Source organism: Lycium ferocissimum, chromosome 6, assembly GCF_029784015.1.
Source record: "Lycium ferocissimum isolate CSIRO_LF1 chromosome 6, AGI_CSIRO_Lferr_CH_V1, whole genome shotgun sequence".
In the NCBI taxonomy this organism is placed as follows: Eukaryota; Viridiplantae; Streptophyta; class Magnoliopsida; order Solanales; family Solanaceae; genus Lycium; species Lycium ferocissimum.
Window position 1 is genome coordinate 16,948,954 of NC_081347.1, and position 26,351 is coordinate 16,975,304.

Sequence of the window (26,351 nt, forward strand, 5' to 3'; positions counted from 1 at the left end):
TCTGTCCGTTGTTCTTCACGTAGTGAGAGAAAATTCACCTCTATTCCACCAGTGAGAGAGGTAAAGAAGTGAGATGAGGTTTTGTTTGATAAGCATGGATGATGGGGAAAAGGATAAAAATTAAACAAACTAACTTTAATATTAAAAAGGTCAAAGCTACAGGGATAAATTTATTGGCGGGTGTAGCGAAATTTTGGGGGGAAAATAATTAAGGAGGAAATTATACAACCGTCCCAATAGAAAATTTCCCAAAATAGCTCTACTGTAACGGTTCAAAAATCTGTCACAATACTTAAACCTGTGGTAACAGTTCTTACACAATAGCTACAGTTTTGGAGCCAAAGTGTACATATAGTACCCAGAAGCTATTGCAACGGTTACAACCGTTGCCATAAACTATCTATAGCAACAGTTATACAATCGTTGTCATAGGCCCATTTTCTGGTAGGGTATGTTGGTTCTGCCTAACTGGTTTTCTTCTACCACAGACACTGTAATTCGAGTTTACCTTTAACTCATTGGGCTTTAAAACGCACTTGATGTACTCCAACTGTTTACCCACTTACTAGCTTTAGCCTGACCAAGGATACCAAATCATACTTCTACTAGCCCTGATAGAATTGGTAATTCACTACATCTACTCAGTACTTACTATTTTTATACTAACCGCCTGCTAATCATCATGTTCTATTGTTCTATTTTGAATAACTAGCATGAAGTATAAGGTTATTTCTAACTTCCCTCATCCTCTAACCTATTTTGTGATTGTATACTATCTTTTCTGACTATCGTCATGGATCAATCTTAGGGCAATCACGTTTCTCGTAAATAAAAAATTGAAATACCTAACCCCAAGCTTTCTATACACTTTAAATCATGTCAAACTATACACATCGGGGGTAAACACTTAATAACACGACCTGAGAGGGAACTGTCAGCTATTCTTATCTCATAGTAATAGATACTTGTGTAGTAACTTACTAACGTAGTACTTTCTAGTTCTAACCTGATTAAACATGAACCAAATGAAATCACCTCCTCCACAACATCAAACTTTTCTGACTCCTATGAATTTTTTTTCTTCATTAGGCCCTTTTCTGTCCAAACAATCGCGAGCAGTTTATGCCTGTTGCGACCAACTCCGTAACCTATTATTGCTTAGGGTCTTAAATCTGATCTATCATCCTCATACTTGTGGCTCCATGGCCAAAATCAAAATAAACTTATTCCCTAAGGTATAGAACATACATATATAGTACCGTGCGGAAACCTGTCCTACAGAGGGTACTAACACTAGGTAAATTACTTCATGCATTATTTGGCGAGTCTTGGGTCTTAATCCGGACTTAAAACATGGGAAGACTTCGCTGTACCGGTCGTTACCTACACTTTCTCTTTCCACCCATAGGAATCACCGTATACTCATACGCCACAAAAAAAATCCAGATACACTGAAAATTGAAGATCTGATAGCGAAATAACTGAATACTTACGTACTAAATAATCATACCCTGCTGATTGCAAGACAGTAGAACTGATAACTGAGGTGAACTGATAACTATAAAACATGATATTGCCTTGGTCCTTTCTGATAAGGATTATGTTCTGTTCTATAATGACTATGAATTTTAGTCCCACTCTCAATATCCTCTCAACTCTCATCTATCACCAACATGCACCACCTGATGGGTAATCATCCTCACTTGGACCTTTGATTTCCTGCTCGTCACTTGGAAGTCGATACGTTCTGAATTCGATAGGAAGAGAATGTTACTGCTTTAAGATTTTTGTTAGGAAAGTTCCTGAATGAATGGCTCTAATTGCACGATCTAGAATATGAAAGAAGTGAGACAATCCTAGATATCTTGGTAGTTAACCATTCATAAGTGTGGCCGGCACACACATATAAAGAAAACTCCACTGGACACAGTTTCATAGACTCCCTAAGATACTTGAACCTAGGCTCCGATACCAAGCTTTGTCACGCCTCGAACCATGGCCTGGGCATAACACGGCACTCACTGCCTTACTGAATATGCAAACCACACGGCTTGCTGAATCATCATGAGGCATAACACGAGCGGAATATGACATAAAACATGATGAGCCTTAATAAACATGAGATTTCAAAATATCAAATAAAAATACTTGTTTAAAACATGAATCCGGATTGTTATAAATGTTGAGCCGAAGATGGCTAAACGACTCTAATTATCTGACATATCATGACTGACTGACTAGTCTATGAAATCTCTAACATGAGTCTAAACTGCTAAACATAACTACTGGGAAAAGGCCCCCAGCATATGTTAAATGCATAACTAACATAAAGTAAATAATGACTAAAACCCGAAGAAGATGGGGCTCATCAACAAGCAGATAAGTGTAAAGTCCTACAGAGCAGATGCGTCGTCTTGCAAATACATACCTGCATCATAAAATGCATGCCTCTGAGCAATAGAAAAGGGATGTCAGCATATTGAATGTACTGGTATGTAAAGAAACTGAATAAAATAAACATGGAACATGAAATAACATAATAAGAGCTGAAAGTGAAACTGAAACTTGGTCATGAACATGAATATCTGACATGAACATAAACACATACTATATATGTATACATGGGAGAGCATTAGTATAACCGACATGTAACCACCATCTTAACACGTGGCGTCTAAGCCCGATCAGCTAAGCCGTCCTGTACCTTGCCGAGGTACAAGACGTGAACATGGCATAAATGGATCCAAATCCCTCAATGCAGAAAATATCAAGGTATCTTCCTAAATATGGGCGGAGCAATCCCTATCCTACGCTGGCAAATGTAGTTTCTGATATAAAACCTGCTTAGTAATATGTGCAACTCCCAAAATATGAACATGGATATAGTTGGCTAAGACTTATAAAGCATGACTTGTATTTTAGCATGAATATAATTACATAATATACTTGCATGAAAACCTATAGACATGTAAGATATTTCATGAAAATAAGCATAACATTTATTATTTTCATGTAAGAACCCATGGAATGCAAAGTATGGGTTTTCATAGATTACGAAAATATTCTTAATAACCAAAGTGGAATATCAGGAATATAATAATGAACTATTCATAGAAACATGGCATATTATAGTACATCGACTTAGGGTTATCATGAATATGGCTAAAACCCTAGTTTGATATAAACTCAGACTTTCATGAAAGAACATGGCATGGGGAAGAACAGAGATATTCCCACACATATGTTAGAATTACTTAGGAATCGTTAAAGCAACCTTACCTTGACGTGGGAGGACAAGGAGACGAGGAAACGGCTGCTTAAGGATTTAGAACGAAGTTGGAATGTCTGACAAATGAAATTTCGAGTTAAGTGTTTAATTTATAGCATGGGGCATTTTGGACCCCTAGGCTCCCCGAGAACGGTCTATGGCTTGCCTCTACCTCGCTTTGGGGCGAATTTAGCGAGCTCCCTTGTCCATTTTACACTCCGACGATTTTATTGAACTTTTCCCACTTTTTGACCCCTACCTCGCTGAGTGCAGCACAAGGGTGGCCCTTGATTTGCTTTGGGGCGAGCTCCCCTGTCACTTTTACACTCAGTCGACAGCATTCGGTAAAATAAGCATAACTCCTAGCACAGACCTCTGTTAGGGCTACACATTACACCTTTGGAAATCTATTTCAAAGGGCTATAACTTTCATGTTTTAAGTTTTCTCAAATTATCAACGAATTTACCTGTAATTTTGATGTAAGGAAGACGTATCGAAAACTTACTGGATTTTACCGAATCTTAAGCACCTCTCTATTAGCCGTTTTCAGATAATCATTTCTCCTTGCTCCGAACACCAATTGGCCTGGTCCTTATATGCTAAAAAAAGGCATTTCTACTTACTACAACTTTCATCAAGGAACCTTTTCCAAATTCTCAACGAATCAAGGGGTTATGGGTGCCCAAAGTATGTTCGTCAACCACTTTCGTAATGCGTACAAACTTTCAAATTTTTTGCTAAAACTCTAACGATACAAGTCTAACTTTAGTTCTAAGATACGGGGGGTAACACCTCGAACCCCTACGCCCTCACTTCCCAGATGAAGGGGTACTAGCCATAGAAGAGGAAATGGTGGAACCATACACAGGTTGGAGATTGTTCTTCAACGGAGCAGTCAATTATAAGGGTTCCGGAATCAGAGCAGTTCTAATATCAGAAATGGGAAACACTAACTAATAGCGGTGAAGCTCAAATTGTTCTGTATAAATAATATGGTTGAATACAGAGCTTGGATCCTAGGGCTCAGAATGGCACTGGACATGGACATTAATAAATTGCTAGTTATCGGAGATTTCGACTAGCTGATCCACCAAGTACAAGGCGACTGTGCCACAAAAAATGACAAGATTCTGCCATATGTAAACTTGGCACAAAGGTTGTGTAAGAAATTTTGAAAAATTGAGTTCCGACACACCCCAAGAGCTCAAAACTAGTTTGCCGATGCATTGGCCACAATAGCATCAATGATCTAGCACCACGAAAGTAGTCACATTGACCCGCTGGAGATATGTCTGAAAGAAGAAAATGCATAATGTTCCCACATGGAAGAAAAGCCAGATTGCAAACCATGGTACAATGACATCAAGATATATTTGGAGAAACGGGAATATCCCGAGGGATTTACAAGTGGACAAAAGAAAATCATCATGAGGATGGCCAATGGTTTCTTTCTAAACAAAGAATTGTTGTACAAATGGATGCCGGATTTGGGTTTACTCCGATGCGTGGACACCATTAAAGCCACAAAACTCTTGGAAGAAGTACATGCTTGGACTTGTGGAACCCATATGAATGGATTCGTGCTCGCCAAGAAAATGCTCCTAGATGGATACTACTGGATGACAATGGAAAATGATTGCTGCAAGTTTGTGCAGAAGTGCCATCAATGTCAAATTCATGGCGATTTAATCAAAGTCTCACCGAGTGAGCTCAATGCTATGAGTTCACCATGGCCCTTTGTCGCTTGGGAAATGGATATCATTGGACCCATCGAACCCGCCCCTTCAAATGGGCATTGATTTATCTTGGTTCCCATTGATTACTTCACCAAATGGGTAGAAGCAACATCAAACAAATCAATGACAAAGAAAGTGGAAGCCGACTTTATGAAGAATAACATTATATGCCAATTCGGCATACCTGAGTCCATCATAACTGACAATGGAGCGAATCTGAATAGCCACCTAATGAATGACATCTGTGAGCAATTCAAAATCACTTACCAGAATTCAACAGCAACTAATAAGAATATCAATAGGATATTAAGAAAGATGACAGATAACTATAAAGGTTGGCACGAGAAATTTTCATATGTCTTATTGGAATACCGTACCACAGCCAGAACTTCAACAGGGGCAACACCCTACTTACTGGATTATGGTATTGAAGCAATCATACTAGCCGAGGTCCAGATACCGTCGTTAAGAATCATTCAAGAGGTGGGATTGGACAATGCGAATTGGGTCCGAGCTCGATATGAGAAATTGGCTTTAATTGATTGAGAAGAGGATGGTTGCTGTATGACATGGACAACTATACCGATAAAGGATGGCAAATGCCTTCAATGAATGAGTCAGGGCTTGACTTTTCTAAATTGGGCAAATGGTGCTCGAAAGAATTTTTCGACACCAGGATGAGTATAAAGGGAAACTTGCTCCCAACTAGCAACTTATGTGGTCCACAAAGTGCTCTCTAGAGGAGTAGTAGTACTGGCAGAAATCGACGGGAAAGAGTCGCCCAAGCCAATCAACTCTGACGCAATCAAATGTTATTATGTGTGAAGATAAGGCTTTTCAATTGTAATAGTATCTTTTTCTTGTAATCGTAATTTTTATTTGCTTGTATTAGTTATTCCTTTGCTTGTAATCATTTGTAATAGATAAAAAAAAATAAACAAATTTTGTAATATAAACTATGCAACGACCTGATTTCCCCACAGTGGGATATGTACGCAGTCCATTTGGGACCCAGTCACATTATTAGTAAAAATCAAAACTCATTTACTTTTATTCTGAACTACGTTTGACCTGATTCTTGCTACGACAGGATACGTAAGCGCTCTTTGAGCTGGGTCGCACTAAAAGAAAAACCCAAAAAACCCCTAAGAAGCCTCAGAGATAAGACTTCAAGAAAGAAGCAAAGATCGCCACATGCCTAACTGGGGCAGCATTTTTTAGAGGATCTCAAAAATTCATGTGCCAGCCCACTACAAGATTCAGCCAACCTAGACTCTCAAACTGGGAAAACAATTTGAGAGCATCTCAGAATTTCTCACATTTTCAACACTTTAAACAGGGGCAAAAATTTTGAGGAAACCCCAAAATTTCCTACATCTTAGAAGATTTGGCACGAGAGTTCGCCAGATAGATTTAAACTGGGGCAGAATTTTTTAGAGGGCCTCAAAATTTCGCACAAGGAAATGAGGAAGCCTCAGCCAACAAGCAATAGAGAAAGATTGCTCCTCATTCAAAAGCACATGTCATCACAACTAATTTTTCAGCTTTTAAAACAATGTATTTATTTTCTCATAAGTAGATGACTCCATATTATTTTTTCATAAAATGATTTTTCTGCATAACGAAAAATAAATTCATCTTTCAAATACTGATTCCAAGAGGGTTTTGAGTCCAGAAAAACAAAAGATGTGGCAGCGCCGGCAACACGAATGAACTTTGATAGGGAACTGACCCTTTTCTGATGCAGGTTCTCAGGTGGTCAGGAGGATGACCCATTTCTCTACCCTTGTTTCATGTGCAGGTAAAATAGTTCATCAAAAGAGATTGGGACCACTACTGAAGAGCAGGTTTTTGACAATAGCAAGTACAAGGACTAACAAAGGATTTGGATACCATAAGGACAAACTTCTAGCCACGAGGGCTATAAAGGATTTGAATGCCACAAGGGAAAACATTTAGCCACAACGGCTATAAAGATTTGAATTCCACAAGGGCAAACATCTGGCGACGAGGGCTAATGAAGGACGTAAACGCTGTAAGGGAAAACATCCAACTGACAGGGTCACTGAAAAGCATTACGGCATATTTGACCAGGAGGATCACAACCAGCATAAAGAATGAAAGAAAGACGATTTAGCCGAAGGGCCCATATCTGTCATTGCATCGTATTTTCTTATTTTTCGTGAGGGCCATTCATATTTTCTAATTTGCTGTGACAGCCATTTGCATATTCCTTTTCTGTTGCCATGAGAGCCATCATATTTTCTTATTTGCCGTGAGGGCTATTTGTATATTCCTTTTTTGTTTCCGTGAAGGCTATTTGCATATTTCTTTTCTGCTGCCATGAGAGCCATTCATATTTTCTTATTTTCTGTGAGGGTCATTTACATATTTCTTTTCTGTTGTCGTGAGGGCCATTCATATTTTCTTATTTGTTATGAGGGACATTTGCATATTCCTTTTCTGTTGCCGTGAGGGCCATCATAATTTCTTATTTTTCGTGAGGGCCATTTGCATATTTCTTTTCTGTTGCCATGAGGGACATTTGCATATTTCTTTTCTATTACCATGACGGTCATTCATATTTTCTTATTTGCTTTGAGGGCCATTTGCATATTCCTTTTCTGTTGCCATGAAGGCCATCATATTTTCACATTTACTGTGAGGGCCATTTGCATATTTATTTTCTGCTGTCGTGAGGGCCATTCATATTTTCTTATTTGCCGTGAGGGCCATTTTCATATTTCATTTCTATTGCCGTGAGGGCCATTCATATTTTCTTATTTGCCATGAGGGTCATTTACATATTTCTTTTCCTGTTGCCGTGAGAGCCATTCATATTTTCTTATTTGCCTTGAGGACCATTGCATATTTCTTTTCTTGTTACCATTAGGGCCATCATATTTTCTTATTTGCCGTGAGGGACATTTCATACAAACATATCGTGAGGGCAATTTCATACAGACGTGTCGTGAGGGCCATATTCATATAAGTACTGCTGAGAGGGCCATTCATGTATACAAGTTATCAGATATAGTCAAAAGGTCAAAGCGATGTAAACCGGTCTGATGACTACAGTATTCGCTCCAAGGGTCGAAGTAATGTAAAACCACTTAGATGACTGCAGTATTCGCCATGAGGGTCAAGACGATGTAAATTCGATCGGATGGCCACAGTATTTGCCTCCAAAATCAATCAACATTACTCAATAAGTGGGAGCAGATTTGCAGCCGCCAAATGGAGCAGGCTAATCAAATCAAATCTAGATGTATGCGGAGCAAATGTGGAACTTTTTCTTACGTAGCCGGTTGAGATAGGGTTCCCATGAGAGTCAAGCTTTCCATCTAGGACTTGGAAGATCACTCCTCCCCATGCTCAGGCCACACAAAAATGTTTATTTTCTTATCTGCTTTATTCGCTTTTCTGTAATTATTCCGCAATTGGTCGGGTACACACCGGCACACACACAAAGGCATTCCCGAATAAGGGATACCTTTTTTCTCTCATCGAGTCAAACTACAAGTGACTTGATTCCCAAGATCAGAGATATGTAGGCGGACTCAATACCAGAAAGTCAGTCACACTCCAATCAATCACTCCAGACTTCCCAGTTTGATAACCAAATCCGAAATTTGCTTAAATTTGCCTTTAGAAGTCTAAAATGAGTCATACTACAAGTGGCCTGATTTCTCATGTAACTTGAGATATGCAGGAAAGCAAGAAACTAGGAACTGGCCATGTATTTAAAAATTGCATAAAAATGAGAGGTAGTATGAGTTAGGTCGGTCAAAAATTAGGGCTAGTCAAATTTCATTGCTCACGGATGGCCTTGTCATCCCCGAACACTGAAGAAGCAGTTGTTGACACCTAATTTTTGACCTACTATAATTTATTTCAATTACCCAGAGTCCTCGGATATCAATCAGAGTGAAATACGTATTTTCTATAAATCAAAATGATTTCATAAAATTATTGGATAATATTTGGCTTTCTATTTGGAAAAATAACCTCTATTATATTATTAAATTATTTTAGAAAATAACCTATATACTTTTATAATTAAATATGGAAACATTTGCTAATTTTAATCAAGAAAGCAATGTAAAACAATTATTTATTTAATTGTTGGAATTATCAATTAGCAAGTATTTTACCTTTTTAATTCAAGGGATTTGAATTAAATGAATTAAATATTTTACCATTAGTTCTTTATTTTTTGCATATGCATCTGTACAATTTATCATAATTAATTGAGTGTTTAATTGTGGTTAAATTCCTTGAATTGTTCTTGCATGGATAATATTGTCTATAATTGAAATGATTAATTGTTATTCTAATTATGCCCTTAATTGAAATAGCCAAATTCATTGGTTCAAGTCAATTAAAGTCATTTTTACAAAACTAGCCCTCAATTGGTTGATTGAATTAGGTGTGGGGATAATTAGTATAATCAATTTCATGATTTAAGTTAGTTAAGGTCATTTTTGCAAAATTAGCTTTAATTGGTCAATTAGTTATACTATGGTCATAATTGAAATGTTCAATTAATGGGCATTGCTTCAATGTTGGCTATTTTGTTAAGTACTGCATGTTTTTAAACCCCTCCCTATGTACATATATACACAGATATACACCTGTGTATACATGTGCACGTGTATTATGTGTCGTGTGTGTGTGTTGGGGGGGGGGGGGGGGGAACTGACCCTAATCCCTTTTAAGCAGTCGGGCCCAGTCCAAATAAGATTGAGCCGACCCGCTTACCCATTAAAGGGGGTAATACCCCTCCTTCTCTCATTCAGTAACCAAACAGCCTTCTCTTTTTTCTCTTAAGGGTTTTCAAAACCTTAGCGCTGCCACCCCTCCCCACACCCTCTCTCCTACGTAAACATGTCGAAAATGGAAAATATAAGGGCCCGCTTGCTTTCTCTAGTCGTACCATGGCTGAGAATGGAAGGAGCATTAATTGCTCTACCAATTCTCAACCATCTCCACTTATACCCAACCCCAAACACGATACAGTCCTATCTCTCTTTCATTTTCTTCTCTATAACCTTCAAATCCTTAATGGATTTTCTCTTATTTTTGTTTGAATTCGCGATTTTCATTGGTTCGTGAGGAACCAAGCAGATCAATCTAGTTTTGTTAAAATCTGACCGTCTACATCTTTTATTGGTTGAATCTCAACTCTTGAAGGAGATGTGAGAGGTTAATTCTCACAAATTAGCACTTGTCCCACATCGGTTCAAGCTATGGTTTCAGGATCTTTTAGGGTTCTATATAAAGAATCCGCAAGCTCATATATTCACACAAAAAGACTCAAAATACCTAGGGTTTCAATAAATTTTAAGACCTTCAATTTTTTTTTAGTCAAGTTTAAGTTTTAAATATTTGTTTTATCTTTTGTTTGTGGCTAAGTTCTGAGCTTGGGTGGATGAACAAGGGTCTCCAAGTCCATTCTCGATAGAAATCTATGCAATAAAAGGGTAAACCCCTTTCCTTAGCTATTTCTGTTTGTTTAAATTGTTGTTTATACTGTTTATTCTATGTGTTTAATCCCATGTTAGTAGTAAGCATGATTAGGATAATTATGTTTTTTTGCTAGAGTTACAGTAGTAAGCATGTTTAGGATTCAGTTATGTTATTTGTTTAGTCAGAATTATAGTAGCAAGCTTGATTAGTGGTTAAATATTAGTGTGCTTATGTTGCTTAATTGGAGTTATTGTTTAGATGTTATGTAATGAGGATGATTAGGGTAAAGACATGCTAATATGATTGTGCTATTTGATTAGAGTTATAAAATGCTATTAGTAAGCTTGATTACGGAGTTTTAGCATGCTATTTATTCAAATTTGTTACTGAATGCTTATTTGAGTAGCCTGTTTGTTGATTAGTTAGTCTGTATATGATTAAAAGTACTAGTTTGTCTCTGTTAGCATAGTTGATCCTCTGATGATAGTGTTTGATCATGTTTAAATGTGTTATGGGACTGATCCTCTGTTAATATAGTTGGTAATCCAAAATGATGTTTATCTTAAAGTTTTTGAGTTCTGTCTATATGACATTACCATTAGATCATGATCTCAACTTGCATCTGTGTTTTGTTTGAACTCACCTAGACACAGATTGCACTCCATAAGGTCAAAAAGAGGATTCTGATTTTAGTTTAAGTATTTTTTGCACATATATAACATCTCTGATTAAACTCTATGGGAGCATTGAGGTTCATTATTTATAAAAAAAAAAAAAAAAAAAAAAAAAATGACAACTGCATGCTGAGTGGTCACTCTCTGTTAAATTTAAGCCCGTTTTCACTCATTATTATCATATAAGAGCATCATATGAATAAGTTAAGTGCACATCTCCATGTAATACTTGTCTAAACATGGAAAAATAGTGATATTGTCATGTTCCATTGAGAAACCATGCTTTGCTTTATCTTTTAAGTAATCATACTAGAATAAAAATGTCAAATATGTCTGTTTATATGTTCAAGAGTGTTAAATGTCATGTCTAATGTTTGGTCTGCCTATATCTATGTCAAACGCCTATGCCTGTTAGTTGTAAGATTGCATATCTACTTTTCTCTCTGTGTGTTTGTTGAGTTGGGATTGAGTATGAATAATGGATCACATGTATAGTATAAAGTTTTGTATATGAGTTTTAAGTATTGGGAGGTCTGAATTGAAGGAGGTTGGCACTTGGTGTATGAGTAACTATGAGTGTGACTTACCTAGAGCTAAGAAAGGATGATGGGCTTAGAGTTTCTAGCTAACTCAGCCTAATCTCCCTATTCTAGGCTGCTGGGGTTCCCTCATGGAAGCTCATATCTCATGGGACCAAGTTTAAAAACAAGTGAAAGTATGCGTATATGTGCATGTTGAGTTACCTTTTAAAAAAATCTAAAACTAACATGAATTATTTTGCTTGTTAAATGGTATATACTAGATTTTGACACCCGATCTTTGCACTTTATGTACTGCACTGCCTTTTTATTTTATTTTTATTTTTTATCTTCCTCTTTGGTTCTGTCTGCATCTTTTCTAAATGGAGTCTCAAATATCATATAGGCTTTAATGTGTTCTCCTTGCTGAGTTTTGAACGTATGTTTTCCTTCATGATATACAAGGAGATATACCTAGATAGGTATATCCAATTCTATATACATACAAGTGTATAAGAATTGATATATAGTGGGTATATCACTCATGTAAGTCCATAAATGTTGGCTTTTGCTGTTAAGTTTTTGTTTTGGCTTTGGGCCTACTCTTCTATATCTTGTTGTTGGGCCTTGGCTTTATTTGGTGTCATTTAATTCTATTTTCCTGATTTGTACTTGTTAGTTTCCCCTGAATCTTCCTTTATGTATATGACTTTGGTTTGGGCTTCTTGCATTAATTATGAACCTGTGTTTATGTATAAGTGTGTTTGCCATTATAATCTACTTTCTAGTAAGTAAACGATTAAGTCCAAAACACTTGTCTAATGCTACCACCTCTTTTATGTTGCATGTGATACCCCCATGGGCCATTTGGGCCACCTCTCTGTATCTGAAAACCTATTGGGCCTGAGGCCTAACTACTCTTGTTCATTGATCGAGTCCGATAAAAGGAAAGGGAAGCTAATATTTGCATGAAGGCCCAACCATGGGTGAACATAGTCTAAAGGCCTAACTATGGCTGAAAATAGTCAACTGGTGGGCTTAGGTTGGCCCACCAACCTAACTCCTTTCATTCCTTTTATATATTATGTGTAATATTATTTGTAAAGACATGTAAAAAATATTGAAACCCTTATGTATGTTTAGAACTTAGGAAAATGTAGTATTATTAGGAATGTCGCCCAAAACGTTTTTTCAAAACTCGGCTAATCCTAAATTTTGCATGAAATCGGTTTAATTTGATTTTGTTAAGTATAAAATGGACTCAATACTTTAATAACGTTAAATGGCTCTCAAAAAGACTAAATGACAGAGTTTGGGCTTCTCGTCCATTAGCTAAGATCTTAACTGAATTCTTGGGGAGTAAAAATGGTTTTGGGCCTTAAGCACATTATGGAAACTTTCAAACCTGCTTAATGGACTTCAAATCTGACCAGTTTTAAGAAAAAGAGTACAAAATGATTTTAAGGCAGCTTGGTGTTACAAAAAACAATATCTGGGCATTCTTTAAATTGGATTAAATCATGGAAAAACCTAGGGAATTTTTCAGAGGACAAATAACCTTGTGGCTTTGGGACTTGAACAAATCTTTCTCAGAAAGAGGATTTTGAGATTGTTGGGCTAAAAACCCAAAACTTTATGGACTAAAAATAAAAGAAAATTCATTTGGACCAGCTTGAGGTTGAGATGGACGTCGGACTAAAATGAGGTTGACTTAAATGAGATTCAAAATGGATAAAATTGGACTTAAATAAAACTTTCATTTTTTCTATATATATGTATATGTATATATATAAAAGAGGAGATACACTCCATATTTTTCTATATAATTATAATAAAACCTATAAGTGCTAAACTCATCTTATTAGGACTAAAATAGTAGTGACTCTACTTGGAAAAGATCTCGGGTGTGTCGTAATCTGGCAATAAAGTGAGTTGAACACTTATACGGATTTTCAAACTCAAAACCCCCTTTCCTAAGGGGCCTTTTGATGGAAATTTTGAATTTTATGATAAAATGAATGACATTTTTTGCGGAAAATTAAACACTTAAGCAAATAAATACATTAATCACATATCTCCTAGGTCAACCGTATTCTACGTATCCTTAATACTAGGGTGCTTAAAACCTTCCCTGGGAACACCAAAACCCTTACCTCCAACTCTGGTCCAAAATGATTTTTCTCTTGTTTGAATAAACCTTTTTAACCCAATTTTTCCAAAAAAAATTTAAATAAATTAGGTGGCGGCTCTAAAATACTAAAATCCAATTAGAGCACTAACAACTTCTTAGTAGATTTTACGCGCCCGCGTAAAAGTGAACTGCAACACCAACTTCACACATGGCATGTTTAAGATCACTAGATTAAAGGCCATTTTAGTACATTCTACATATCTTTAGTTTGAGACCACATGATTCTTAAACTCCGTATCTAGTCAAAATCAGACAAGCAAATTGAAACGGAGGGAGTATTTGATTTTTACCAAACCACTGCCTTGACTAAGATCTTAAGCTTGCAAGTATTAATAGCAAGACATAAATATGTCGAGGTTTTGTTCCTTTTGAGGTAAGGAAATTTACTACGGAGAATCAGTGACATAAGATGGCTTACTTGTTGAATCACATACCAACTAGCAAGTTTGATCCCATCAAATCTCAAAGCACATATGTTCTCCAAAAGCTCCAACAGATGACGGTAAAAATTGGAGCAAAACAGAGTGAATTCCATTTCTTAGCTCTATCAGCCACAATTGCATAATACTGTATCTGAGGTTTTCATCTTTAACCATTATACCACATGAATCTGAAAAGAATTTTCTAACTCTGGTGGCCAAATCACCTTGTAAGAACAAATGCTGGTTAATTAGTCTGGGATTTTTTGCTGACACAGTACATCAAGAATGAGTGAAAGGTCCATGACATGATATTGGGCTTGGGTCGTGGGTCACCCATGTGGATAGACCCAACCTGGTTAGGAGAATTAAACCTCCAGGAAGTTATCAGATATAATGTGAAAGGTCCATGACATGATATAATGTGGATTTGTGGGAGCAAATCCTGTAACTGCTATAACTTCTCTCTTCTTATTAAAAAGGCACGGTTTCTTTCTACTAACACATATTAGAAAAAACAGATACTGATTTTTCTATCTTTTCATAAGAATACATAAGAAAAAGGCATTTAGTTTGTGAACAGAACTTCGTCTCTCTAGGAAACAGTCAAAGGTCAAAGGGTATTCCTTCAAAAAGTTAATGTAACTTTTCGGGGTCTCACACAATGAAGAAGCAGGGATCCATTCTTCCATTAACCCATTGGTCGCTTAGCATACGTGGTATGAAACACGTGTTCTGGTGTTCTCACCTTATAGCGGCGCGTGGGTCTCATTCATTTACTCATTCAACACCATACAGATCTTGATCTAGACACCTCCAGATGTATAACCCGAGCTTCTCTATTGAATGATCCTCAAATTCATCTTTTTAGAGAAACTCATATCTGGCTTATAAAACAAGTCATAACATGGTGTTGGAACTCATCTCTTCATATTAGTCAATGTAACAGGTGATTGCTCGTGTGCAAGAGCCAATCTCGCGACTTGTTGGACACACTTTATCATTAAAATTACATCATCACATACATATAAGATATGAACACAAATTCAAGAGTCAAATATTGATTAAAATATTATAACAACCAAGTCATTTTACAATACACAAATATGATCATATCCTATGCAAATCTAGAGTCATAACATGTTTCTCAAACAAGTCTTTTGATATGGCCTTTGTAAAAGGATCAGCTACATTTCTCGCGTAGGTACATATTGTAAATTTATTTCACCACTTGTTGTTATGTCTCTTACAAAGTTATACTTGATGTCAATGTGTTTGGTTTTGTTGTGATACTTAGGATCCTTGTGTATGCAATATCCGCTTGACTATCACAATTAAAATCATTGATCCATGAGAATTCTTTGCTATGCCCAAATGCTCAAAGAATCTTCTTAACCAAACAGCTTCTTATACTGTAGATGCACAAGCCACGAACTCAGCTTCCATAGTTGAAAGAGTCATGCAAGTTTGTTTCTTACTTTTCAAGGAAACTTGCACCACCATTAACTAAGAAAGCATAGCGGGATGTCAATTTTCTATCGCTCCGATCACCACCCCAATCAGCATCTGTATACCCACTCAAGTGTAGATCATTTCCATTATGACATAGTGAATAATCAACAGTTCCTTTCAGGTATCGAAAGATCCTCTTCACAGCTTTCCAATGATCTCTTTCAGGATTGGATTGATACCTGCTAACTAGACCTACGGAATAACAAATGTCCGGACGAGTACACATCATAGCGTACATCAAGCTACCGATAACACTTGAATATGGAACTCGAGACATGTCTTCTTTTTCTTTTTCAATCTCTGGACACATTTCAAGGCTTAAAGTCTCACCTCTTACTATAGGAGTATCCATGGGTTTGCAACTATTCATTCAGAAGCGTCCCAAAATTTTCTTTATATAAGTTTCTTGAGATTGACTCAAAAACTTCTTGGAACGATGTCTTTGGATCTTAACACCCAATATATAGTCTGCTTCACCCATGGCTTTCATGTCAATTGGCTTTGAAAGCCATGACTTGATAATTTTGACATACTCTAAATTATTTCCGACTAATAAAATATCATCCACGTAAAGGGAAAGAATTACAAACATTCATTGGACTTCTTCACATAGATGCAGTGGTCTTCAACAATCATGGTGAAACCATATGATATCACCTCTTTGTTAAATCTCAAATACCACTGCCTTGAAGACTACTTCAGGCCATAAATAGATCTTTTGAATTAGCAAACTTTCTTTTCTTAGCCTTTAAGGATGAAACCTATAGGTTGTTCCATGTATATTTCCTCGTTTAGTTCTCCATTGAGAAACGTTATCTTCACATCCATTTGGTGTAATTCTAGATCCAAATGTGCAACAATAGCCAAAAGTAACCGAATTGAGGTAAACTTCACAACTGGTGAAAATATTTCCTTATAATCTATTCTAGCTTATTGGGTAAAACATTTTACGACCAGTCGTGCCTTTTATCTTTCTATTAACTCATCATGTTTGCGTTTAACTTTGAGAACCCATTTGTTCCCAATAGCTCTACGCCCAGAAGGAAAGTCAACCAGATCTCAAACTTTGTTGTTTCTCGTGGACTCCAATTCTTCTTTCATTGCTTTCATCCATTTATCTTTTCCAAGGCTTGCTAAAGCCTCAGTAACAGAATTAGGCTCATCCAATTTTGTGGGAGATACCAAGAAAATGTAATCTTCGATCTCGTATGATCGTTTAGATACACCTTTTCTGGTACTTTTATTTGTTGAAATTCAGATTCCTCTAAAAGGTTTTGGGATTCAAAACTCCCACTTGGATCAGGAACCGATCCTTGATTTATTTGATTATCAAACATGTCTGAAGACATTGTCTAATCATCTAAACTCAACATTTCGTAAAGAGGCTCTCCTTCTTTTATTTCACTCTTTTTTGGAAAATCATTTTCTAGAAATGTGACATCTCATGATTCAATTTCAGTAAGACTTCCATCTTCTAATTAACCGATGAACACATACCCTTTGGAGTGTTCTGAGTATCTTATAAAGATACATTTCTTCCCTTTTGGACTCAGTTTTCCAGACTTACCAAAATGATCTTTTACATATGCAAAGACAACCCCCAAGGTCGTAGATCATTCAGGTTTGGTTTATGACCAGTCCATAGCTCATAGGGAATGGAAGTAATTGATTTAGAAGGCACTTTATTCAATAGGTAGGCTGCAGTCAATAACGCATCTCCCCAGAAGGAGATAGATAAATTTGCCTGCGCCATCATGGACCTTGCCATGTCCAATAATATTCTATTCCTCCTTTCTGCTACACTGCTCTTGTCACGACCCAAATTTCACTAAGTCGCGTGAGCACCTACCATTCTTACCTCGATAGGCGAACCTTTTTACCAATTCATACATTCAACCATAATAAAGTAACTAGAGCAGAATAAGTAAAAGTTTGAATCATAAATAATCAGAAGTGCGGAATATACCCCAAGGAACTGTCCAACTCGTACAAGAGCAACTAAGTAATTTCTAGAAAATACAAATCTCAAATGCTAAAACAACTGTCTGAATGGAAGAAAATAAAGACAGGATAGATGAGCCTCCTGGCAATGACTTGTCATGTACTCACCCTAAAAGCTCGCAAACCAGGCCCCGAAATCAGTCTCGAGAGGTGGAAGGGGAACCTGTCTCAAAGTATACACCCCTAAAGGGAGTGTAGCAAGGTAGCATCTATACAAACAACACGTACTAAGTAGGCATCATAGGCCGACAACAGTTAGCTAACATATTTAAAGCAAGAGACTGGAGAAGAGACATGCTCACAATCAAGTATAAAGCATAAACACATATCCAAGAATAATAGCTCAAGTATCGAAATATCCAAGAAACCCTCAATGAATTATATCTAGATAAAGCCTATAATGAAGCATCTAAACCCAAGGCTCGCCACATTTTCCACAATTCCTCAAAATAACCAAAAACTCTATTATCGCCAACAACATTATCCGAAACCTCAAGTCTTAACCTAGGAGAAAGGTCTAATCCTCGAATACATTAATTCCCAAGTATATATCAATCAGGTACACAGCGATCTCAAATCAGTAACCAACCAGGGAGTCAATGTTCACGAACACCGTACAATACAATAAATAACCACTACCAAAAATCAAATGTATGAGTGAATGCAGTTTGAATGCAATGCAATGCAATGATACACACATGTTTCAGGCAGATAATGTCTACGCTCTGACAGTCATGACCCATAGGGGACCCGCGAAGTCCATGTACCTGTTGCGGCACATAACCAGATCCAAGTCAGTGTTGCGAAATGTGCAACCCGATCCCATTGAGTGTTGCGGTATGTGCAATCCGATCCAAGTAAGCGTTGCGGAACGTGCAACTCGGTCCAATATATATATATGTGTGTGTGTGTGTGTGTGTGTGTGTGTGTGTATGTGTGTTGTGGCGCACAACCTGATCCAAATATATAAGTATGAATGCATGCATGATATCAACGCCAACAAGAGTATATCCATGAACAACCGTGTCACACATGGACACATATCCCGTGTTGCGGCGCGCAACCCGATCCAAATATATGAGTATGAATGCATGCATGACATCAATATCAACAAGAGTATATCAATGAACAACCGTGCCATACATGGACACATATCCCAACACCACGATCAGTATCAATTCCTTCCTTTTCACAAGTCAATAACCAATAACTGAGAGGTACAGGTTCATAACCATGAATAAATCACTAAGTATTCATATCAGTGTATCATGAAAGATGAGAATGAGTGTAATGCATAATATCAATGAATGATGAAAACAAATCAAATCAATTGTGCCACGCATCGACACATATCTCAATCGCAATTTCAATATCATAAATTTACTTTCCTTTCCTTTTCAACAACCTCAACTATGATAAATACGCTCTCCAAATGATAATACAATCCCTAAGCATCAACTCTAGAATCAATCACGTGGTGACAAGCCAACAAATCACAATAAGGCAACTACTCAATAGAACACAATGAGGCGATGAACCATAGTTAACAGCAATACCAACCTGAGAATCCATCCCAACTTCATACCTGAAGGCGTAACATGATGTCTCCGATAATTACTAACTCTACATATACTTTACTAACCGAAGTCTAACCATAAAGTAAGTTGTAACCTATCTGGAATGCCGAACAAGAACCACGAACAATCACACCTTTGCCTTGCCCTTTCACAACGCCTCCAAATACTCAATGTCTATTTATAAACGTAATCCATATTAGAAACCACGAAGATCAATACCCATATTGCTAAGCTTCTAATTTAGGTCAAATCCAACTTATGAAAGTTGGGGAATCGGGCCAATAAGGGTAAAACAGGAAATTCTAAGGTGGAATATGCAATTCAAGTCTAGATGATCAAAACCCTCAATCAATTGCTAGATTAACTCAAGATTAAGCTAAATTCAGATTTTAAGTGAAACCCCTAAATTTGGGCACGAACCCTAACTTTTCAATCCACAAATTGACCTCTAATAATGGAAGATATAAGCTTCACAACAATGAATATATCAGGTTCTAGGGTTATACTAATCAACAATTTCTATTTGGGAAGTCTAAAACCCATTTTAATTATTTCTCATAAAAACCCACTTTTCCTCTTCGATTCTAGCATGGATTAATAATTAAGAAAGGAAAGTAATGAATTCTAAGGCCAAGGATCTTACCTCCATGAAGAATCTGATCAAATGCTCTCAAAATTGCCCCAAAATTCTTATAAATGATGATACAATAACGAATACGCGGAAATGAGAAATTAAGAAGATAAATAAAAGGAAAAGAAAAGATAGATAGATTGGCACAAAAATAGGCAAAATTAGGCAACCAAGGTTCTTTAATAACCAAGACCTCCTAATTACACTCTAGATAGCACCAGCCTCTTAAGATGACCTCAAGGGAATTGAATTCCCAAGCAACCAATCCTCTTACAAACAATAATAAACAAGAGCCTACCAAAGGCCTCTCACAAGTTTCTCTTCCTAGAGATAACCCTAAAACACTCAAGATATTCATCAATTCATCAAAAAGCCCCTAAATGAAATGAAAGACTAACTATTTATACTAACAGAATAAGGAAGACAACTACACTATTACATAACTACCCTTAATGAGACAAGGGCCTTATTTGGCTAGTCTTCATTTGGGGATGAAAGTCTTGAATTAATGAAGTAGCCTCTTTTGCAATCATAGCCTTCTTTACTCATTTGGACACTTCGATGCTCATCTATCTCCAAACCGTCCTCCCATGCTATCATCCACACTTGGAATCCCCGGGACGGTTCTCTAAATGTCCTTGAGGCAACTCGGCTTGTATCAAACGATGTAATGAAGTGATAAGGGTTTAGGGGTTTTAACTTAAGAAGTAGATAAAAATCTGTTCGTCAACGGCTATGGCGGTCATAGGAACGGCTGCTACACACATTGACTACGGCGGTCAGGGAACGGCTAAAGCGCATAATGGCAACGACGGTCAGGGAACCACTATAGCGCACAACTGCTACGGCGGTCAGGGAACGGCTACAGCGCACAATGGCTACGTCGGTCAGGGAACGGCTATAGCGCACAATGGCTACGGCAGTCAAAGAACGGCTATAGCGCACACCAGACACCAGAATAATATTGGTTTTTGACCAATCTCAACCCGAAATACGACTACCACTCGAGGCCTCACAGATACAAAGCAAACATGCAAACACACATAAACAGACGCTACGAACTTACCTGTGGCCTCAGAATTCCCAACGGAGATCTATTTGACCAAATCAACCCCCAATGGCTTAAAGCCAACTTTCCAACCCAAGTCACAAAATGCTCCCAATTACCTTGGGAACCGAACTAAGTCATAAACGATCATCCGGACCTCTCGAAATCGGCGAATTTTTGAGAAAGGTCCGTTTACCCAAAAGTCAACTATTGGTCAAACACTTCTCACTTAACGACTCAAATTTTCAAAAGTCACACTAGAACTCGCCTGATGACCTCAGGAACCGTGTCATCCATCCCCACAAATCAAAATCATACTCATATTGCTCAGGGAAGAGTCAATGGGGGTAAATGGGTCATAATCGCTATAACAACTGAACAGGTCGTTACATCATATACCAATTAAATAATTGTTCGTCCTCGAATGAAGAAAAAGAGCATGAACGCTGAAGGTAACCAAGGAATTATTATCAAAACAACACGAAAGCCTCCACGGCACTAAGTATGCCACAATCACTGCCCTCCCAACTTATCAGTCAAACTTCCTCTAACTTAGCTAAAAGACCCAATTTCCATATTACCATAGTTGAACTGCTATCATAACTGATCCCCGAATAAAAGAGCCGCTTTCACCGGAATTTTCTGATTCGACATAACCATACCGCTGAAAGCCATCAATAGGTCCTACAAACATTCCACAAAACATGACAAACCTCTAGACATAAACATAAACATAGTCCACATTGAACTGGTAAAATAATCTGATTTCGCTAACCTTCCTTCACCCTCCTCAAGTCATTCTTCGCACCACGATCTCTTAGAACGCATAAACATAAGCCATAAGCCATGACTTACTCTAACCAGAAAAGAATTCTTGCCTTATCGGAGCAACTCTAAGCAATTCCATTCAAACAGATCTTACTCAAAGCCGATTTCGCTAACTCCAAGGCTTCTTAAACCTTCCAATCACAACATTGGAAGCATACCACTGAGCACCACATCGGGCTAAGCCCATAGGAAACCGTCTGATCACTCTAAAGACCTCTCCCAATCATAGTATTTTTTCGAATCATTACTAAGCCTGACGTAAATCATTATAACTGTCCGAATAACTGACTCTGGTAAAATATCATCAAGTCTACTCCCAAACTCCGATAAAGTTCGATAAACCTGTCATACCTCAAATCTGAACTGAAACTCACCTAATCCACGAGGGTGATTTATTGGGAACCCATAAGTCCTTCTGGAGATATGAAAACAGTCTTATCAAGTTCTAACCAAACAATGCTGACCTCGAATCAATGCACAACCCCTGAATACCATCAATATTCACTCGAACTGACTCCAAAATTTTGAAAACAATCACAGTCCTACCACGCATCAGTGGCAGCCAATTCTAATCTTTTCCTGACACATAATAAATCATGTCTGTTACTCTCAACTCCAAAAGCTAAATTATATCCACGCTGTCAACTGAGTACCGAAGAACTATACCTTTGAATGCAACCTTAGAGTTTCTCAACCCTTACCCGATACAGATATCTGATACAACTCTAAACATTTTGACACAAAGACCTGAAACCTCGTACAATAACCCTTTAACCGTCGAACCCTCAATTGTAATACCTCGATATGCCCAAAAAATTTCCAAAAGCATCAAATCCTGCAACCTCTTGCGCTATCCTAGCACAACTATTTTCGAGTACTTAATATCCAAGAGTATTCACCCAAGATATCTAGTCATTATTACTCGTAACAAAAAACACTTACCACGAATATGGTCCCATCTCGAGAATATAACTCTAGCCCTCACATAATATGAATTTTCACAAATCCTTTCTCTTTTAACCACACTAGCTCATCCACTGTAGAGTGTTGCGAAACTCTCCAACAGTGTACCACATAAACCACTTGCTATAAACCTTAACATGTCGATTACCAGAAATTCTTTTCTCACTAGTCGCTAATCACGAAACCTCATGGAACTTCGTCATATCACTTAATGCATCATATCACTTATTCTTTTTTCTTTGTGTAGACTTCCTTCTTACATCTACACAACGATCATACCCTACCTGAATTAAGCAAGACAACAACACCACAATCTACATAGACCCAAGTAAAACGATAAATTCTAAGGTGGAATATGCAATTGAAGTCTAGATGATCAAAACCCACTAATCAATTGCTAGATTAACTCAAGATTAAGCTAAAATAGGATTGTAAGTGAAACCCCAAATTTGGGTATGAACCGTAACTTTTCAATCCACAAATTGACCTCTAATAATGGAAGATATAAGATTAACAACAATGAATACATCAGGCTCTAGGGTTATACTAACCAATTTCATTAACAATTTCTACTTAGGAAGTCTAAAACCCATTTTAAGTATTTCTCATAAAAACTCACTTTTCCTCTTTGATTCTAGCATGGATTAATGATTAAGAAAGGAAAGTAATGAATTCTAAGGCCAAGGATCTTACCTCTATGAAGAATATGATCAAATGCTCTCAAAATCCCCCAAAAATGCTTATGAAATGATGTAATGAAGTGATAAGGGTTTAGGGCTTTTAACATAAGAAGTAGAGAAAAATCTGCTCGACATTGGCTACGGCGGTCAAAGGAACGGCTGCAGCACACAAAGGCTATGGCGGTCAGGGAACGGCTACAGCGCACAACGGCTATGGTCGTCAGAGAACGGCTACAATGCACAATGGCTATGGCGGTCAGGGAACGGCTACAGCGCACACCAGACACCAGAATAATATTTACTTTTTGTCAATCTCAACCCGAAATCCGACTATCACCCGAGGCCCCACATATACAAAACAAACATGCAAGCACACATAAAAACGTGCTATGAACTCACCCGTGGCCTCAGAATTCCCAACGGAGATCTATTTGACCAAGTCAACCAAATGGCCTAAGCCAACTTTCCAACCCAAGTCCCAAAACGCTTCCAATTACCTTTGGAACTGAACCGAGCATCCCACCAAGTCATAAACGATTATCCGGCTTGTCGAAATTGACGGATTTCTGAGAAAGGTCTGTCTACCCAAAAGTCAACTATTGGTCAAATGTTTTTCACTTAAAGGCTCAAATTTTGAAAAGACACACTAGAACTCGCCCGATGACCTCGAGAATCATGCCATCCATCCCCACAAGTCAAAATAGTACTCATAGGGCTAGGGAAAGGGTCAATAGGGGTAAATGGGTCATAATCGCTATAACGACCGAACGAGTCATTACAATTCTATTGAGGTGTGTAAGGAATAGTTAATTGTCTGGTAATGCCTTTCCATTACATAATTCTTCAAACTGTTTTGATAAATATTCAAGGCCTCTTTTGGTTCTTAATGTCTTTGTAATTTTATCTAATTGATTCTCAACTTCATTCATATATCTTTTAAAGCATTCAAGTGCTTCAGATTTGTGAGAGATCAAATAGACGTAACCGAAGCGCGTGAAATCATCAATAAATGTAATGAAATGCAAAGCACCATGCCTTGCCCTCACATTCATTGGTCCACAAATATTAGAATGGATTAATTGCAATAGGGAATCTGCTCTCTAAGCCTTCCCGAATGGCTTACGTGTAATCTTTCCGGCAAGACAATTTTCACAAGTTAGTATTTCAATTTTGGAGAAAGGACCTAAATGCCCTTCCTTTGCTAATTCATTCATACGGTCTTGCCCTATGTGACCTAATCTTGCATGCCATGTAATAACATCAACATCATTGTTACTAGAATAACATGTCATTAGACAACGGTCAACATAATAGTCATAAGTTGAAGGATTACAATATAAAACGAATAAAACATCATGACAAAGTCCAAAACCATGAAAAAACATTATTTTGAGTAATTCTAATACCTTTGCGACTAGATTTTAAATCAAAACCAAGATCTAGAAGAACAGACACATATACTAAGTTATGTCGGATCTTTGGAGTATATAGGACACCATGCAACATCAAAGATCGGTCACCACGCTCCATTTTGCAAGTGTCCATCCCTTTGACTTCAAGCTTTGCATTATTTCCTACATATATCCACCTTGATCCAGGTGAGACTCGACGAAACTCCACAAACGCTTCTCAATCACAACTCACATGATCAGTGGCCCCCGAGTCTACAAGTTACGCAGGATAAGATTTAGTTAGTAAAATAGTGATAGAAACATATGTAGCACTTAGAGATACATTTTGAAATGCTACCTTTTTCGGGTCGGGACACTCATGAGCAAAATTCCCTAGAACATGGCAGTTGTAGCATTTCATCTTACTCTTGCCTTTCTACCTGAAAAATCGTTTTCCCTTCTTAGGATTTGGTTTGTTCCTTTTCTTGGAGGGTCCTCCTTTGGTCTCCTTACACTTTTCATCATTTTTCTAATTCTTCTTGAACTTGAAGCCTGAAGAATTTGTGCCACTTTATTCTGCCACATAGGCATTAGATACAGTTTTAGCAGCACTAACTTCAAGCTCGATATGACGAGCAATATCAGAAAAAGTTTTGATGTTTTCATTGTGGGTTAAGTTAACCTTCAAGTGTTCCCAACTATTAGGAAGAGACCGGATCACAGCCTGAACCTGCTGCTCATCAGAGAGAACATGACCACCTCTTTGGAGTTGAGCAATCATGTTTGACATTACCCTAAGGTGTTGTTTGACATTGTGATCACGACGCTTCTTGTAAGTGTCAAATTTGATAGTCACTTATCTAAGGCGGGTCACAATAATACCCCCGCAAGTCTCTCGTAAGTGTGCCCACATCGCATGAGCAGTAAGGTATTCTTCATATTCTTGAATGAGATCATCAACAACAGAACTCACAATAATTCCACGAGCAATGGAATCTTTCTTTTTCCACGCATTGTAAGCTTCGAGATCTCTTCTGTGTTAAGCAATGTTGCCCTCTTCTGGGTGAACCAAAACATGGTTAATCCCTTTCAGAGCATCTTGCTCTTCCAGTACATACCACATCTTATGAGTCCAGATGTCCTAATACTCACCGTTCAGTTTCTCACCCTTGTTTATATCAAGAATGATTTCTTAGATGCCATATCTGTTAAATGAAACATTTAAGCAAGTTTATTTTACTCATCAATATTTACTTTAACGAATTTATGCATGTGATATTCACACTCAAGCAAATTAATTCCCATAAATGACTTCACATTTAGTGTAAAATTGAAAGGTCACAAAGTATCCAATCATCACTACAATCTAAATGTTAATCAAAAATGAAAAAAAATCTTAGTGTGAATATTATTTTAATGAATTTCAATTAAGTCTCAAGCCATT